The following is a 19,068-nucleotide window of genomic DNA, read 5'->3' on the forward strand; positions in this document are numbered from 1 at the left end:
GTCAGGCAGCATCTATGGAGGGAAATGGACAGTTGACGTTTGGGGTCGAAACCCTCCATTGGACTGAAAGATAGAGGGGAGATAGTATAAAGAGGTGGAGGGAAGGGGCGGGGCAAGAGCTGGCAGGCGATGGGTGGATCCGGGGTGTGGTAACAAACAAGATGCTGAGGAATTCAGCGGGTCAGGCAGCATCTATGGAGAGAAATACTCCCCTCACAGATGCTGCCTGGCCCGCTGAGTTTGTTGCTACGGATTCCAGCATCTGCAGTCTCTTGTGTCTCTGAGGAGGGGTGATTGACAGATGGAGGAGGAGAGAGTGGGAATAGCGACAGAGGCTGGGAGGTGGTAGGTGGAGACAACAAGGGGTTGCAGATGATGGGATCTGGTGGGAGGGGAAGGTGAAGCATGGAACCAAATGAGGGAGGTGGGGAGGGCAGATGGGAACAGCGGAGGAGAGGAGACCCAGTGGGAGGAGCGTGGGGGAGTGGTGGGAAAATGGAGTGGGTGGAGGAGGGAAAAGAGACATGGTGGTAGGGGGTGGGGTGAGTGTGGGAAAAACTGGATAGATCAGGAGGAGAGAAAAAGGGACTGGGGAGCAGTTTACCCGAAACTGGAGAATTCAATGTTCATGCCAAGGTTCAGGGGAGATGTCAGAGGGAGGTTTTTCACCCAGAGAGTGGTTGGTGCATGGAATGCACTGCCTGGGGTGGTGGTGGAGGCAGATACATTGAACAGGTTCAAGAGCTTGTTGGATAGGCATATGGAGGAACGTGAGATAGAGGGATATGCGGGAGGAAGGGGTTAGGTAGTGTGAGGGTGGTCTGATGGATGGCACGACACGGTGGGCCGAAGGGCCTGTTTTGTGCTGTATGGTTCTATGGTTCTATGGCTGTAGACTACCCATGAGTATGAGGTGCTTTTCCTTAAGTTTGTGTTCAGCATCACCCTGGCAGTGGAGGAGGCCGAGGACAGACACATCAGTGTGGGAATGGGGAGGGGAAGTAAAATGACTGGCAACCGGGAGCTCCAGATAGCCATGGCAGACAGAACGCTAATCTGGGTGGTGTGAATGCTAACCTGGGAGGGGCAGGGTGTAAATCAGGCAAGGAGGTAAATCGCGGCAGAGCAAGGGGGTAAATTGTCCATAAGAAGATGCCCACAGATTCCCACAGCCATCTCGACTACACCTCCTCCCACCTTGCTTCCTGTAAGGACTCCATTCCATCCTCCCAGTGTCTCTGTCTCTGATGACGGACTTTCCACGCCAGTGTTTTCGAGACACCTTCCTTCTTCCTCAACCTTGCTTTCCCATGCCACAGTCAACAGGGTTCTCCACAACACCTCCTCTATTTCCTGCACTTCTGTTCTCTCTTCTCTCCTCCCAGCTTGAGCAAGAATACTGAAGGCACACCAGCACCTCTACTTTCTTAGAAACTTTAGGAGATTCAGCATGTCACCAAATACTCTGCCAAACTTCTACAGATGCACTTTTGAAAGCATCCTGACTAGTTGCATCATGGCCTGGTATGACAATTCCAATGCACAAGAACGCAAGAGGCTGCAGAGAGTAGTGGACTCAGCCCGGTCTATCACGGGCACAGCCCTCCCCACCATCGACAGCATCTACAGGAGGCACTGCCTCAAGAAGGCAGCGTCTGTCGTCAAAGATCTTCACCATCTGGCCATGCCCTTTTGTCACTGCTACTGTCAAGCAGGAGGTACAGAAGCCCGAAGTCCCACACCACCAGGTTCAGGAACAGCTACTTTCCTACAACCATCGGGTTCTTGAACTGACCCACACAACCCTAACCCTACCTCAGCAATGGAACACTGTGGACCTCTTGCACTACCGTGGACATGTCTCTGATTGTGTTTTATTTTTGCATCAATGTTTTATTTTGCTCAATCTTTTTCTTCACTGTCTTGTATAATTTATGTTCTGTGTGTTGTCTACACCTATGTGCCTGTGATACTACAGTAAGCAAGTTTTTCATTGTACCTGTACTTCACCGTACTTATGCACTTGACTTACACCCCAGCAGCTCCCATATTCAAGGGATCATCCTCTGTAAATTTTCTTCCCAGTCATTGAGATTCCACCATAAGACACAGCCTCCTATCCCCTTCCAGCATTCTGATAAGACTTACCTTTGTGACTCCCTGCTCTGCTCTTCTGCCAACCACCCCCATTCCCATCACGCTTTCCCACACAACTGCAGGAGATGCATCTCCTGCCCTTTCTCCACCATTCAGTGATCCAGACCGCACTTCCACATGAAGCAGCGATCCACTTGCACTTCTTCCAACCTAGTGTCCTGCATTCAGTGCTCACCAGGTGTTTACACTGAAAAGGAAAGCAAGCACAAGGCAGGGTTGTCAGGGTGGGGTGAATCAGAGGTGGGAAGTCAGGGTGGGGGATAAAGTGGAACAGGATTTTAAATTAGAGAGGAGTAAACTCAGGGCAGGAGGTAAAGCATAGCATTTTTTCTCACTGATATTCGATTTCCTCAGCTGTTCGATGAATCGTAACCACTACAAGTGACAATAAGCTCATTGTTCCTGCATCGCTTTTGGGTCAGTTCTTCTCTCACTTATTTCTGTTCACCCTCTCTCTCCCGGCACAATGAGGAGCTCCCGGGAGATGAAACCCAGGTAGAAGAAGAGCTAAGTAAGGAAGGTCAGATCAACACCTCTACATGGGCTAAGTATGGTTACATAGTCACTGTGAATCTTTGGCTCTCCTGGTATGACCAATGTCTCCAGATTAGCCCGTATCTGCGTTCCCTGCCAAATGTTGATCATTGTAGAGTGATCCTCCAACCCTCAACATCCTCTCCCTCTGGCCTTACACCCAGTCCCTGGGTAAAGGTGGAGTCCACTCAGAGTTGCACCTTACAGCTCCAAAGCACCACTCAGTTCACTGCCACCAGAGTACAGGGGAGAGACGGGGAAGTTCCTGTCTTCCAAATTTACATAATAACAGGGAGAAGGGCAGTAAACGGAAAACAAAGAGCTGCATTTAAATGAAAATTAGTAATACTGCAGGTGTTAGAAATCTGATATAAGAACAGGAAATGTTGAAAAAACAGCAGGTCAGGCAGCATCTGTGGAAAGAGAAGCAGTTAATGTTTCAAGTCTGAGACCCTTTGTCACAGCTAAGAAAAAATTCCACAGATGTTGCCTGATCTGCTGAGTTTTTCCAACATTTCCTGTTTCTATAGCTGCATTTATGTAGCATCTTTCACAACCTCAGGGCACTGCAAAGCATTTTACAGCTAATGATGCATTTTGTAATATGGCTGAGCAGTGAACTCCCACAATCTACATTATAATATCAACCAGGTAATCCTTTTTAGTAAAATAAAACAGAAGATGCTGGAAATACTCAGCAGGTCAGGCAGCATCCGTGGAAACAGAAGCAGAGTTAAGTTTCGTCAAACCTCTCGACACTCCCACCCCACATCAGAATGACCCGGGGCCCAACCCCAGTTCCCTCCACCACCATCCTTCACTAGCAACTTCTATATCTATTTAGTGAGGTTAGTTAAGGGATAACGGCAATCTGGGATCCTGGGATTAACCCTCTTCCTCGACAGTGCCTTGAGCTAATTTCCGTCTGCATGAGAGGCTAGATGGAAATTAATATTAAAGTTCCCAAAAATCCTACAGGATTGGTAAACTTAGGAACAGCAAAATATTTTGCTTGTATTCAATGTCATCCATTTGTCCGCCGGGTTAATCTTACGGTGATGATGTAAGATTGGTAATGGTATGGCAGTGACATAATAGGGTGTGTGTGGTGCATGAAGTGGCCCAGAACATGGGATCTTACAGACTTTGCTAACACAAGATTTAGATGAGGTGGGTGGGGGGGTGGGAGTTATCCCTCTGAACCCTTGACACTTATTGAGGTCACAGTGCACAGGGGATTACCTGTGGACTCTTGGCCCCTGTGCCCAGCACACAGTAGGAGTCAGAGGACGGGGGGCTGGTGGCTGGTGAGTGGTGGCAGTGGGGGCAGACTCTGCCACACTGGGTGTGAGAACGATGGGCAGCAGCGGGGGCTCAGTCAGGAGGGCGGGGGCTTTAACAGTGGGTGACGTGGCTACTGCTGAGCCGCCGTCCCAGGCAGCTTGAACACAGAGTCCCGGCCACATGGACCACTGCCCTGCCGATGTGGAAGCTCACACCCCCAACCCTCTCAGCTCATGCTGTGCTGCCAATTTACTACCCTTCACATCAACCTTTGCTTCACTTTTGCTGTTGAGACTTTCAGGAGCAGTGATCCCTGGTGCACTCACTGAGGTAGCTCCTGCCCTTCCATTGGGAGTGTTCTGCCTGGTGGTTACCCTCCACACCACCCCACTGAGTACTGTCCAGTTGACAATTACAGCAAGAAACAAATATGTTAAAAGTGCATCAGAGAGACTGAAAAGTTGCTCAGCCCACACTGTGGAAAGGTGAATTAATATAATTCAGTACAGGAGGGGCAGGGAAGAGATGAACAGTTCCACCGTTGTTAGAGTCGCATAGCACAGAGGCTCTGTGGGAAGGACCACAGTCTAGGCTCCTTCTGCTGCCTCAGATGGAGGGGCTGAGTCGGGTAGGGAAGCCCCCTAAACTTTGAAGTGGTGTATCACCCCAGGGGGCCACATGAGTGGCCAAGGTGCAATGGTTTAAAAAATAGGTTAACACTACTGAATGTATTAGAAACCATAGAACAATACAGCCCAATACAGGTGCTTCGGCCCACCAGGTTGTGCCGACCTTTAAACCACTCCTAAGACTATCTAACCCCTTCCTCCCACATATCCCTCTATCTTAAATTCCTCCATATGCTTATCTAACAATCTCTTGAACTTGACCAACGTATCAGCTTCCACCAACACCCCAGACAGCGCATTCCATGCACCAACCACTCTCTGGGTGAAAAACCTCCCTCTGACATCTCCCTTGAACTTCCCACCCATTACCTTAAAGCCATGTCCTCTTGTTTTGAACATTGGTGCCCCGGGAAAGAGGCACTGGCTGTCCACTCTATCTACTCCTCTTAATATTTTGTATACCTCTATCATGTCTCCCCTCATCCTCCTTCTCTCCAATGAGTAAAGCCTTAGCTCCTTTAGTCTCTCCTCATAATCCATACTCTCTAATCCAAGCAGCATCCTGGTAAATCTCCTCTGCACCCTCGCCAATGCCTCCACATCCTTCCTATAATGAGGCGACCAGAACTGCACACAGTACTCTTAAGTGTGGCCTAACCAGAGTTTTGTAAAGCTGCATCATTACTTCACGGCTCTTAAACCCGATCCCACGACTTATGAAAGCTAACATCCCATAAGCTTTCTTAACTACCCTATCCACCTGTATGGCAACTTTCAGTGATCTGTGGATATGAAGCCCCAGATCCCTCTGCTCCTCTACACTACCCAGAATCCTGCCATTTACCTTGTACTCCGCCTTGGAGTTTGTCCTTCCAAAGTGCACCACCTCACACTTCTCTGGATTGAACTCCATCTGCCACTTGTCAGCCCAGCTCTGCATCCTATCAATATCCCTCTGTAAGTTTTGACATCCCTCCACACTATCCACAGCACCACCAATCTTTGTGTCATCTGCAAACTTGCTAACCCACCCTTCCACCCCCTCATCTAAGGCATTAATAAATATCACAAAAAGTTGAGATCCCAGAACCGATACCTGTGGGAACCACTAGTCACAGCCCTCCAATCCCAATGCACTCCCTCCACCACAGCCCTCTGCTTTCTACAGGCAAGCCAATTCTGAATCCACACAGCCAAGCCTCCCTGGATCCCTTGGCCTCTGACCTTCTGAAGAAGTCTACCATGCGGAACCTTGTCAAATGCCTTACTAAAATCCATGTAGACCATATCCACTGCACTACCCTCATCAATCTTCCTGGTCACCTCCTCAAAGAACCCTATCAGGCTAGTGAGGCAAGATCTTCCCTTCACAAATCCATGCTGGCTGTCCCTAATCAGTCCATGATTCTCTAAATGATCATAGATCCTATCTCTAAGAATCCTTTCCAAAAGCTTGCCCACCACAGACGTAAGGCTCACTGGTCTGTAATTCCCTGGACTATCCCTATTACCTTTTTTGAACAAGGGAACAACATTCACCACCCTCCAATCCTCCAGTACCATCCCCGTGGCCAACAAGGACTCAAAGATCCTAGCCAATGAATGTAAAAGTTACATTGACCATGAATGTAAAAGCTTTGCACTGTTTTTCCTTTTGTATATATTTTTTATTATGAATAAAGTTTATTTTTGAAATATATCAAAAAAATTACAGCACAGAAACAGACCCTTCAGCCCACCACATTCCTGCCAACCATCAAATACCCACCATCAAATATCCAACTTACCAGCACTTGGTCCATTACTTTCTATGCATTAGCAATTTAATTGGTTTATTATTGTCACATGTACCAAGATACAATGTATAACTTTGTTCTGCATTCCATCCATGCAGATCATTTAAAACATAAGCACATTGAGGTAGTACAAAGGGAAAAGCAATAATAGAATGCAGAACATAGTGTTACAGCTACAGAGAAAGTACAGTGCAGGTAGACAATAAGGTGCAAGGGCCATGATGAAGTCAAAAATTGTACAAGAGTTCTGTTCAAGAGACTTATAACAGCACGATGGAAACTGTCCTTGAGCCTGATGGTGTGTATTTTCTCGCTTTTGTGTCTCCTGCCTGATGGAAGGGAGGAGAAGAGAGAATGTCTGGGGTGGGAGGGGTCTTTGATTATGCTGGCTGCTTTCCCGAGAAAGTGGGAAGTGTAAACAGAGTACTTGGAGGGGAGGCTGGTTTTTGTGATGTGCTGAGCTGTGTCCACAACTCTGAAATTTCTCACAGTCTTGGTCAGAGCAACTGCGATGCATGTGGATACGATGCTTTCTATGCTGCATCTATAAAAATTGGTGAGGGTCAACTGGGACATGCCAAATGCTCGCGTAGACACTTCTTAAGTGTTGTGAGAGTACCTGCTTTCACCAGCCCTGCAGGTGGTCTGTTCCAGATTCCAAATACCCTCTGAGAAAAAAAAATTCCTCCTCAGATCCCCTGTAACCCAGTTACCCATTGAAGACAAGAACTCTGGTCTTTGGAGAGAAACTGTAAACATTAAGCTTCAGACATGCTTTGAGACACCAGTACCACATGGAGAGCTGTCCTACTATCCACCATATCCATGCACCTCATAATTTTGTATATTTCTATCAGGCCCCCCATTAGCCTCCTCCACTACAAGGAAGACAAACCCAGCCAGTGTCTCAGAACTGAAACACTCCAACCCAGGTAACATTCTGGTGAATCTCCTCTGCACCCTTTGCAGTGTAGTCATGATTGTAGGAATGCCCTTGACTCCATTGCCCTTTATACTAGTGAACCAGGTGGTCCTCCTCGGTCTGGCCTCCTGAGAGCTGTGTCTCATTCAACACCACCTTGAGTGGGATGCCTATTGCTTCCCACTCCCTTCAAGACATAAGCACACATCCCAGGCTGATGCTGTAGTGCTGTACTCACACTGAGAAGGAGCTTCACCCTCAGATATTTCACTGTTTTTGGTCAGATTTTTATAGCCAGTCCCCACCTGCTCTCTCAAATGGACGTGAAGGATCACACAGCACCACTTCAAAGGAAGTCCTAGCCAATGTTCATCATTGAATCCACATCACTACAAGATTAGGACGTGGGATCTTGCTGTGCTCACTTTGATTGCTGCACTTCTTACAAAGCAAGAGTGACTACAGTCCAGAGAATACTTAGTGAGCTGTAAAATCTTTTGTTCTTATGAACATACATTTGTTTCTCTTTATGTCATTCCAATGCCATCCCATGTGATAGTTGACTCCTGATGTCCTTAAGGAAGCTGGGATGGGCAATAAATACTGACCTGACAGCACTGCCTACATCCCAGAAACAAAATCCCTTACAGGGATTGAAGAATGCAAAGATTTTAAGGTAGGAAACATCTGACCAAGCCAGCCTCAATGATCAAGGCAAAACTAACTCAACAGCACCTTGAGTGGGATGCCTATTGTGGCTAAGTTATATACAGATGTATCTTTGTCTATGAAGCAAATGATTTCTTGTTTACTGCTGCACAATCATTCACTGTTACACTTTGTGGCTGTGATCTTGTGGCTGCTGATCTCTACTCCCCTGATGCAATCTGAGCCTCTAATGGTAGTTTCAGTATTGTGGCTTTTCCCTGTAAGCACCACTGATAGTTTATAAGATCTGTAATAGATAATAGGATTGAGATGTTTGACTTTTTAAGTAATTTAATTGAGGAGATAATTAGAAATAGAGGCTTGGGAACAAAGCTGTCTCTAAACGGTTTGTAACAATTTCACAAACACCTCTCTCTCTCTCTCTCTCACACACACACACACACACACACACACACACACACACACACACACACACACACACACACACACACACACACACACACACACACACACACACACACACACAGAGTAACAGTGGACAACTTTGTGCCTGAGTCTGAGTTACTGGGAGCTAACCTAACAACAATCCCTCCCCTTATCCCATATTGTTATTCTGAAATACGCTTCCATGTAATGTGCTGCTATGTATTGGGTAATATGCAACATATTGCAATGACCTAGGTTTACAACCGAGTCACTGATGCCACGTTAATCTTCATAAATTACTGGAGAGGCTGGGCAAGTGTGGTGGTTCTGGGGTGTGACAGTGACAGTTGGCTAAGACCAGAACTGGAACAGTTTTGAAATCTCAAAAGATCACAGGGCAAGAGAGAGTTACCAAAGAATTTGAGAAAAGGCTGTGGATTTAGGATTAAAGAATTTGAGCTCCATTGCCAAGGCAGGACAGACAGGATCCAATCCCAATGTGTGATGTTCCATCCACTTCAGCCTAGTTGGCACTCCTGGTCAGAGGGGTCATTACCCACTGAAACTGAAACTCAGACCTGAAAATGAAATAGTAAAAAGCTTGAATCACTTTATAAGAAGGGACGGGAACCATAATTCAATGAAGCCTAAATTTAGTCATTGTTTTTACAAAACAAATTAAACCTATCTTTGGCTTGTACTGAACAGATTAGCAGATATGTTGAACAGCTGGACTTGTTTGAGACTGAATGTGTCCAACTGAATCCCAAGAGCACAGGAAAGGAATGATTAAAATTAGACTGCAGAAGAATAAACATTCTTAATCTTGCTCTTGCTGCCAGCTAAAAAAAAATGAAAGCAATGTAATGTTGGGAATGATGTGAGTAATTTGAGGTCTCTGATTTTCTTGAGGCAGTGCGTAAACAGGGTCGGTGTGGAGCCCTGCAATGTGGTCACAGAGCTTTGACTTCTGAAAGTCTCAGCAAAGCTCCACATGAATGATAAAACTGTGGGGAATCTCTGGGAACGGAAATTGGGGTGAAGATGATTTCTCCTGGACAACATCAGGATGGGGATCAAATACTGAGCCAGGTACAGTATCTCCAGTTGCTCATTTATGTAAACAGCCTGAAACCGCAACACTGTCAAATTTCACACATGAATTGAAGCAAAAGGATTGGTGGACATGGTTGAGGTAAGTGCTGTAAACAGAGGAGGATTAGTCCAGAGATTGCTACAATAGGAAGGAATTATAGCCCACACAGATGCTGTGGAAGAATGGAGACACGAGACTGCAGATGCTGGAATCTGGAGCAACAAGCAAGATGCTGGAGGAACTCAGCAGGTCAGGCAGCATCTGTGGAGGAAGTAGTTTAATACTGAAGGTGAAACTTTCCCTCCTTGCTACCTGTGCTGAAACAGTGGCTGGATTTCTCTATTCTGCTATGGTATGTGTCATGATCTTCACACATACACAGAACCACGTGAGATGTTCTTTCTTGGCAGTCAGTGGAATAAGGGCAGCTGTAATTAGCTGTGGATTGAATTCAATAGACACTTCTACAAATGCTTCCAAATAACCAGGGAATAGAAATCCTTTGGTGGCTCAGGTGTCAGTACTTGTATTCTGACATGAATCACCATGGACACTGGGGCACTGGAAGTCCTCTGCTGTCTCTCTCAAGAGTGCATGGGTTTGGATGTGCCTCCTTCTCCACTGAGTGGAGTATGCCCTCTCCCTTGACACCTTGTTGGTCCTTGTCAGGTCCAAAGTGATAGATGGTTCATCACTCCCTGAACTATTTTTGAATGCAACCTCATTTTAATATTTGAACATCACCTGACCCTAAACCATCCAAAACAAACAGCAACCAGGAACAGAGAATAATGTAAATCACACAGTGAGATGTCATTCTCCATTCATGTGGCTTCATTACACCCCAACCAATAGGTACCTAAAATAGATTTCTTCCCAACTCCTCCCAGCCCAATGCCTGCCTCAGGATATCATCTCTTGCCTCATTTTCTGCTGCTATCTTCTCTCTAGATAGCTTACCAGATAGCCGTGTCATGAGGCCACTTCTCATGTTCAATATCAAGACGTACCACTCCACAGTGGCCTATTTTTCTGAACTTTACCCTTGAACAGTCTGTAGCCTTTGGCGTATGTTTCAGGGCTAAGCTGACATAGCTACATTGTCCGTCATTCTGTGTACATATTGATCAAATTAGCCTTAGTTATTTCTCACACAGCAGATCATAGTGATTGTTAAAACCATTACCGGTTCCCCTGAGTTGTCCAGAAGCAAGATGAGCTTCCTGATTGTCCTCTGGACCAGTGAGCCAGACTATTGTCCCCTTGGAATGGGGTCAACAACCACATCTTCACAGGATAGTTCTTAGGTCTCTGGATCCACGCAGATTGTCATGTGATCCACTGAAGGTAACACAAAGGTCAGAGTGGCCAAGCAGCTCCTCAGAACAGGGAGCTGGGAATCATGCAAAGGCTGGACAAACTGACATTGGACTAGTGTGGGATCCAAACTCACAAAGCTAGCTGGGCCAGACATACAGGCTGTGCTCACAGGAAGTGATACTATGACAAGAATAGGTGCCACTGACCACATGCAGTTGATTAGTGATTGAATATTTAACATAAGAATCAGTCCAGGGAAAGAGAAACAACAGACTGAATAAAGCTGTGTTTACACTGGGATCCAAGTTGTGTCCTTTTGTTTGCCTCCAAAGTTTAAAGCACCTGGGTAAAAGACACATTAAGAGATATTGGTCAAAATGCTCAGAGACTGTCAGAGTGACAAGGCCATGCACACTTCCCAGTTGGTCAGCGTCAACATAAAGGGTACGGAGACGTGCACTATACAACTTTATCACAGGTGGACTTCTCTGGTTATGAATGTCCAATGCAGCTTCTGGTGCTGTTGATGCTGGGAGTCCCTTCCACAACACCAACCACTTTTGGGAAGCCTGCAGTTGGGTGAAGTGCTGCAGTCCTGCTGTTTCACCAGGTGATGACAGTTCCAGGTATTGGTATTGGTATTGGTTTATTATTGTCACTTGTACCGAGGTACAGTGAAAAACTTGTCTTGCATACCGATCATACAGGTCAATTCATTACACAGTGCAGTTACATCGGGTTAGTACAGAGTGCATTGATGTAGTACAGGTGAAAACAATAACAGTACAGAGTAAAATGTCACAGCTACAGAGAAAGTGCGGTGCAATAAGGTGCAAGGTCACAACAAGGTAGACATGAGGTCATAGTCCATCTCATTGTATGGGAACCATTCAATAGTCTTATCACAGTGGGGTAGAAGCTGTCCTTAAGTCTGGTGGTACGTGCCTTCAGGCACCTGTATCTTCTACCTGATGGAAGAGGAGAGAAGAGAGAATGTCCCAGGTGGGTGGGGTCTTTGATTATGCTGGCTGCTTCACCAAGACAATGAGAGGTAAAGACAGAATCCAAGGAGGGGAGGATGGTGTCCGTGATGCACTGGGCTGTGTCCACAACTCTCTGCAGTTTCTTGTGGTCCTTTGCAGAGCGGTTGCCGTACCAAGCTGTGATACATCCAGATAGGATGCTTTTTATGGTGCATCAGTAAAAGTTGGTGAGAGTCAAAGGGGGCAAACCAAATTTCTTTAGCCTCCTGAGGAAGTAGAGGGGCTGGTGAGCTTTCTTGGCTGTGGCATCTATGTGACTTGACCAGGACAGGCTGTTGGTGATGTTCACTCCCTGGAACTTGAAGCTCTCAACCCTCTCGACCTCAGAATCATTGATGTAGACAGGTGCATGTACACCGCCCCCTTTCCTGAAGTCAATGACCAGCTCTTTTGTTGACATTGAGGGAAAGGTTGTTGTCATGACACCATTCCACTAACCCCTCTATCTCCTTCCTGTACTCCGACTCATCGCTGTTTGAGATACAGCCTACAATGGTGGTATCACCTGCAAACTTGTAGATGGAGTTAGAGCAGAATCTGGCCACACAGTCATGAGTGTATAAGGAGCAGAGCAGAGGACTGAGGACGCAGCCTTGTGGGGCACCAGTGTTGAGAATAATCGTGCCGGAGGTATTGCTGCCTATCCTCACTGATTGCGGTCTGTTTGTTAGAAAGTCAAGGATCCAGTTACAGAGGGAGGTGTTGAGTCCTAGGTCTTGAAGTTTGGTGACAAGCTTGCTTGGGATTATTGTGTTGAAGGCAGAGCTGTAGGCAATAAACAATAGTTTAACATATGTGTCTTTACTGTCCAGATGCTCCAGAGCTGAGTGTAGGGCCAGGGAGATGGCATCTGCTGTAGACCTGTTCGGTGATAGGCGAGTTGCAGTGGGTCCAGGTTGTCTGGGATGCTGGATTGATGCGTGCCATGACCAACCTCTCAAAGCACTTCATGATGGTGGATGTCAGAGCCACTGGTTGGTAGTCATTGAGGCATGTTACCTTGCTTTTCTTTGGTACTGGGGTGATAGTGGTCTTCTTAAAACAGGTGGGAACCTGAGATTGAAGCAGGGAGAGGTTAAATATGTCCGCAAATACTTCTGCCAGCTGATCAGCACAAGATCTGAGCACACGGCCAGGGACACCATCTGGGCCAGGTGTTTTCCTTGTGTTCACTCTCCAGAAGACTGATCTTACGTCCTCCACTGTGATCACAGGTTCAGCTGCGTTGGTGGCTGTCAGGGCGGATGGTGACAATCCACTTCCCTTTTGTTCAAAACATGCATAGAATGTATTAAGTTCATCCAGAGGGGATGCGCTGTTGTTAGCTATGCAGCCTAACTTTGTCTTGTAGCCTGTTATGGCATGTAAGCCCTGCCATAACTGACGGCTGGTCAGGGACTCTATTTTGAGTCGGTATTGCCTTTTAGCATCCCTGATAACTTTCCGAGTCATACCTCGATTTCTTGTACAGATCAGGATCACCAGATTTGTGTGCAGCAGTCCTCTCCTTCAGTAGGGTGTGGATCTCTCGGTTCATCCATGGTTTCCTGTTTGGGAACACCCGTATTGTCTTCTTTGGTACACAGTCCGCCACACACTTGCTGATAAAGTCTGTGATGGTGGTGGCATACTCATCAAGGCTGCCAGCTGAGTCTTTAAACATGGACCAGTCCACTGACTCAAAGCAGTCACGTAGGAGCTCATCTGCTTCCTCAGACCAGCACTGCACGACTCTCTGTATCGGATCCTCTCGTTTCAGTTTCTGTTTGTATGCAAGGATACCGTTACAGAGGGAGATGTTGTGTCCTAGGTCTCAGAGTTTGGTGACAAACTTGCTTGGGATTATTGTGTTGAGCACAGTCTGGTGGTCTGATTTCCCAAAGTGAGGAGAGGGATGGCTCGGACAGCATCTTTGATGATTGTATAGCAGTGGTCGAGGATGTTAGCACCCCTGGTGGAGCAGGAGATGTGCTGATAGTATTTTGGTAACACACCCTTGAGGTTGGCCTGATTGAAGTCCCCTGCGATGATGAAGAGGACCTCAGGGTATCCTGTCTCAAGGTTGTTGACCACGGAGTATAGCTCATTGAGTGCAGGCTTCATGTCCATCTGTGGTGGGATGTAGACTGCCATCAGGATAGCTGAAGTAAACTCACTTGGCAGATAGAATGGTCGACACTTCACCATTAGATATTCCAGGCTGGGTGAGCAGGAGCTCGCCAGGACCTTCATGTCCGAGCACCATAAGTTATTAAGAAGCAGACCCCTCCGCCTTTAACTTTGCCTGAGGATGCTGTACGGTCCATTCGATGAATTGAGAAGCCCTCAGGTTGAACAGCACAGTCAGGTGAGGCAGGTGTGAGCCACTTTTCAGTGAGACATAGTACACAACAGTCCCTCAGTTCTCTTTGGTAGGTCAGTCTTGCCCTTAGTTCATCAACTTTGTTCTCAATGGACTGGACATTAGCTAGTAGTATGCTGGGAAGGGGGGTCTGGTGAGTGAACCCTGGTGGCATGTTTGATTACTAGATCTGTCACTGGGCAGATGCCCTGCGGGAGAAGGTTAATGCTGCAACTCCTGTCAGTGTAATGTGGTGAAAGATCATTCCTGAAGGTTTGGATGAGCCATCCAATGAATCTGAGTCTCCACACAGCTCCACTACAAACCCTTCAGAGCTGGGCCTCTGTATGCAGGATGACAGTTCCTCTACTGGAGGCTTGATATGTCACACCGACAATGCCATCACACTCAGTGACTCTATGAAGGTGACTGAGTCAATGTCTTCCTAACATAACATGTCCCGTCCAAAAAAGCAACTGCAGCTGGCTGGTTTTCTCTCCCTCAGGTTCCTGGCATGCAGAGAACCACCAGGGCATTCCTGCAAGAGGGATCTTTTCTACATGAGGCAGGAGAAAAACAGGGATAGAAGGATGCAGATTAGGTGCTTGGTAGCAGTCAGTTTTTGCAGTAGGTAGGAACTTGACAGCAAGCAGATAGATTAAACAGCCTGTGTTATATAAATCAGATCAAGTTATTCACTTGTGCCAAGTTGTGACAAAGTGTGCAGAGCCAATGGCAATGAGCCAGCATATTAAACATTAGTGTAGGTTTTATGCCAGGGAATTTAAGGTAAGCTTGACTGACAGGGTTTTATCAGAAGCTCAATACTCAGCTAAATAAACAAACTCTGGGTAGCATGAATAAATCGACATTTTTAAAACTGCAGATGCTGTAGATCTGAAACAAAAACAGAAAATGCCGGAAACACTCAGCAGGTCAGGCAGCAGCTGTGGGAAGAGAAAAAGAGTCAATGTTTTGGGTCTGCAACCCTTCAACACTTTTCTGTTTGTTTATCCTCTTTTATCAAGTGGATGTTAAGCAGATGTAAAACCTTACATGTACCAGGAGAATACAGCCACCAACTCATTGACAGCTAATTAATTGGTTCACAGCAATTTCTTTCCATTTGATCAATTTCACCTTCGCTCAGTTAAATAATTGTGAATAACCATGTCTGCCTTTTCACAGAGCTTGCAAAGGAACTTTAAAAAGTGTGCAAAAGTACTACCTCTTTGGACACACCTTGAGCTCAAGAAGATCCCTGTGTGGATTGGGTGTTCCACAAAAGTTTGAATGGTATTAAAGATGTCTAACAATAGATTTCAAAGATGAAGAAGACTGCTGTGTTATTTCAAATACACACCTTGCCCCAGCTCTGAATGGACACAAGTATTTACAGCCTAGGCTCAGCACTGACCCACAGGATTCAGTGGGAAGTCTTGAGACATGTAGCAGAGCAGACAGTCTCAGAACAAAAGGAACTGCAAAATCTTTGTGCCAAAAACCCACAGCACTCCTGCTTTGGTATTGGGAGTGCCATGGGCATGTAGGTGCAGCAGTGAAAGATTGGTCCCAACTGTACTGAGCACAGTAGATAAAATCAAAGCTGCTGCGTTTAGTTGAAGCTCCTTTACTGTACAGTGTGGCAGTTCATCGCAACAGGTGGATTTTATCATTGCTTGGAGATGGTCAATGTTCTTTCCAATTACGTTTGGTGAAAGCTCCTCTTTTCAGTATCCAGAATGATCCCAGCTTCTGCACTCACTGCTTTCAAACAGTTTTCTTTGTCATTTCAGCTTATTTGGCTTTGTGCTTTCTTTGGACAGCTCCTTGAAGGCTTTTCCTCAATTTTGTCAAAGCCAAACTCAGGGAAAGCCTTAATGTATCTTTGAATAAATTTCCTAATTTCTTGATTCTCATTCACAGCTGCCACATCACACAGTTTACTAAATATGAACCTAATTCCTTTTGGACAAAGTCCACTGTCACCACTACCTTACAAGTTGTGTGTTCTTTGTGAAAAACAGAACTTTACACCTTGATCTCAGATGGCGAAGAGGAGGCCATACAGGATTGCAATAGATTGGCTGGTTGAGTGATGCCACAACCTCGCACTCAACATCAGCAAGTCCAAGGAATTGATTGTGGACTTGAGGAAGGGGAAGTTGGGAGAACACACACCAGTCCTCACCGAGGGGTCAGCAGTGGAAAGAGTGAGCAGCTTCAAGTTCCTGGGATCTCAGAGGATCTATCCTGGGCTCAACACAATGATGAAATCACAAAGAAGGCATGCCAGTGGCTCTACTTCCTTCGTAGTTTGAGGAGACTTGGTAAATCACCACAATTTACAATTTTTTTTAAATGTACGGTGGAGACCATTCTGACTGGTTGCATCACAGCCTGGAATGGAGGCTCTAATGCACAGCACCACAAAGGGCTGCAGATGGTTGTAGACTAAGCCAGCTCCATCATGGCACAACCCTCCCCACCATCGATAACATCTTCAAGAGACGGTGCCTCAAGAAGGTGGATTCCATCACTAAGGACCCACACCATCCGGGACATGCCCTCTTCTCGTTACTGTCATCAGGAAGGAGGTACAGGAGCCTGAAGACCCATACTCAATGGTTCAGAAACGGCTTCTTCCCCTCTGCCATCAGAGTTCTGAACGGTCCATGAACCCATGAACACTACTAAATTATTCCTTTTTTTTGCACTATTTGGCATTACCTTCCCTGCATGATCATCAGACGCCTGCCTTTGGTCAGTTACATCCTTGATTACCATGGTGATGGTACTAGGAGCAGGCTTGTTATCTACAATTACCACATTGTGCACAGGAGCTTTTTGGTATCTCTTACCTCATGCACTGTTGCACAGCCCAGATCTGACTCATTTGATGGGGTAGAGATATATCTTTTATCATACACTGAACCCTTATAATACAGTATGCTTGCTATTCCGGCTATTTTCTCTGTGTACCACTTCAATATTTAGAGGATGTTTACAGATGAGACAGGCACAGGTCTCACCAGTTATTTGTCTTGTTTCATGCAGAGCATAGAATCCAATGACTTGAGTCTCACTGGAGATGTGTTCCAGAAGCTGACATGTGGTAATTCATCAGAGCAAAGGAGGTCTTCAGCCACACAACCATATGAATGATCAGGGACACAATGCACTGGATGTCCTGCCTCATTGCCAATCCCCTCCAGGTGCTGTCTGCTGCCCCCCTTACCTGAATCCTTGGCACTATAGACATTTTGCACCCCACCCCCCCCCCCCCCCGAGATGTAGGCTGTGGGGGAAGCCTTCAGGTGCTCCATGGCCCATACTCTGACTCTCCCTTAAAGAGCCAGTGTCCATATCCCTGGCCTTTCAGCCACCATTAGCTACTAAAAGAATCACGGCTCTCCCCGCTTGTCCCAAACTCAACAGATTTCAAGTGCTGCTAATTCGGAGCAGTTAACTGTTGTGTCACAGAGTTAGAGCTCAGCGCCTGGTCTTAAACCTGGATTTTATGAATGTGCCAACCAATATGATTTAGCTTTGCTTAACTGAATTCATGTGGTTAGAGTCAATGCATTAATGCCAGATCAGAATCAGAATCAGAATCAGGTTTATTATCACTGATATTTGTCGTGAAATTTGTTGTTTTTGTGGAGCAGTACAGTGCAAGACATAATGACATAAAATTGCTATAAGTTACAAAAATAAGTAAATAGTGCAGAAGAGGAATAATGAGGTAGTGTCCATGGGTTCACGGACTGTTCAGAAATCTGATGGCAGAGGGGAAGAAGCTGTTCCTGAAACATTGATTGTGGGTTTTCAGTCTCCTGTACCACCTCTCTGATGGCAGTAACGTGAACAGGGCATGTCCCGGGTGGTGAGGGCCTTTAATGATGGATGCCACCTTCTTGAGGCACCACCTCGTGAAGATATCCTCGATGGCGGGAAGGGATTATCCATGTCACAAGTATTTCACTACCCTTAGTTGGAAGTCATGCTGCACCTCTTATCGGTTTGCTGCAGGAGCAGGCAGGAGACAAAGAAAACAGTAAATCAAGCCACAATTACACAAAAACATGACCTCCAAACCTTTCAAAAACAGACACTGTAGATTTAGAGAAGTAGGGTGGGGAGACATACCAAACACCTCCTCAGCCCTGTTAGTTCACACAGGTCCCAGACACAAGGCCATATGTATCATATAGGATTCACACCTTAATGCCTATGGCCCCCATGCTGCTTTAGTGGCAGAGAATCAGAGGTGCATGTAGTGAGAGATGGGCTCTATGCAACACACAGCCCCACGAGTGGGATGTTGTGCTGCTGCGTCAACACACTGCATGGGTGCGCTATTGCATTTGCATGTAGCACGGAGGAGAAACCTGCTTGGGGGTCTATGTAATGTACAGGGTTCCGCCCTTGGACATGAGTTCATGCTGGCAGTTAGGACTGGACAGGGACATTGCAGAAGGCAACCCCGCTACCTCTGAACCATCCATACAGCCCCAGGCAATTGAGATGACTTGTGTATCACAATGTACAGATTCCCTACCCCTATCCTGTGATTAACAAGTAGCTTTTTAAGTAGAGAGTATCTCACCACATCCCTGAATTGTGCCTTGGTGAATTTATTTTTATAAATGCACTATAGAAAGCATCCTATCTGAATGCATCAAGACTTGGTATGGCAACTGCTCTGCCTGAGACCACAAGAAACTGCAGAGATTTGTGGACACAGCTCAGCACATCATGGAAACCAGCCTCCCCTCCATGGACTCTGTCTACACTTTCACTGCCTCAGTAAAACAGCCAACATAATCAAAGACCCTACCCACCCCAGAC

The sequence above is a fragment of the Pristis pectinata genome, chromosome 6, assembly GCF_009764475.1.
Source record: "Pristis pectinata isolate sPriPec2 chromosome 6, sPriPec2.1.pri, whole genome shotgun sequence".
NCBI classification, from domain to species: domain Eukaryota; kingdom Metazoa; phylum Chordata; class Chondrichthyes; order Rhinopristiformes; family Pristidae; genus Pristis; species Pristis pectinata.